At 33.0% G+C, this 948-nt stretch overlaps 1 long non-coding RNA gene across 1 annotated transcript; it reads right to left on the bottom strand.

The window, feature by feature from the left end:
- Positions 1–447: 447 nt before the first annotated feature.
- Positions 448–941, bottom strand: LOC107746725 (uncharacterized). The gene is made up of 3 exons (XR_001640728.1): positions 807–941; positions 590–634; positions 448–514 (listed from the first exon to the last, which is right to left on the bottom strand). It is a non-coding gene; the product is annotated as an uncharacterized LOC107746725 (long non-coding RNA).
- Positions 942–948: the final 7 nt, after the last annotated feature.

Below are 948 nucleotides of genomic sequence, written 5' to 3'. Positions count from 1 at the left end.
AAAAAACAAAAAACAGACAGATAGATGAGAGGAAACAGACAGACACTCAAATACTTTTTACAGTACTCACGTTAGAGTTAAATAACTTACTGTCTAGCCACATGAAGTGGGCCTCTTCTTTGAATTTTGTCTCATGGACAATGTCCCTAAAATGCACGTGAGAATTATTTGCACTTTATAGTTAAAACGTACGGTAGCGCATTGCTGCCACAAACATTTATTTTGTCCACTCGATTATGTTGTATAAACGACATCTTTTCTCGTAATAACGAGTTGTTGTTAAAATGACAATTATCTTATTAAAACGACATATCATAAAACAACATAACATGTGGCAGCAATATGCGCCATCATAAAAACACTTCTTTGTACTATTTAATTTAAACGGTCAAATTTATGTTTACAGATTAGTTGGCAACATTTCACATACAGTACAACTTGATCTGACTTACTTCAATGGATAATTACTCAGCAGAAGCATACACCACCACCTTCTAATTGTTGGCATGTCATACTGTAAAATAGAGCACTGATGAGCTAATGGTAACTAAGGATCTCTAAATAAATGACTTTGGAATTTAAGACTTACTTCATTGAAATCAAAATGCCCCTCCAATACCACGTAGAGTGCATACTACAATACGAATTAAAGCTCATTTTAGCAGACAATGTACAATCATATACCAAAATGTTTGTTTTCTATTCAATAATACCAATAAACAAAACATCAAATGCAAATTCTTTCAGATGTAGGACATTTATAATACTTTCTGGTGTGACTTAGGTTACAACACTGCATGGCTTACCATCAACACAAACACTCCGCAGTTATTTGAATTGTGTTGTCTGGGAATGCCCTGAAAATTACAACAAGAAAAAAAACAAACATTCAAAATCTGTTATCATTCAAAGAAATGCATTTACAATCTGTGAAAATGTAAGGACATA

Source organism: Sinocyclocheilus rhinocerous, unplaced genomic scaffold, assembly GCF_001515625.1.
Source record: "Sinocyclocheilus rhinocerous isolate Xijiao unplaced genomic scaffold, SAMN03320098_v1.1 scaffold11460, whole genome shotgun sequence".
In the NCBI taxonomy this organism is placed as follows: domain Eukaryota; kingdom Metazoa; phylum Chordata; class Actinopteri; order Cypriniformes; family Cyprinidae; genus Sinocyclocheilus; species Sinocyclocheilus rhinocerous.
Note: the sequence above shows the minus strand (reverse complement) of the source record. Positions and strands in the feature narration are given on the sequence as shown.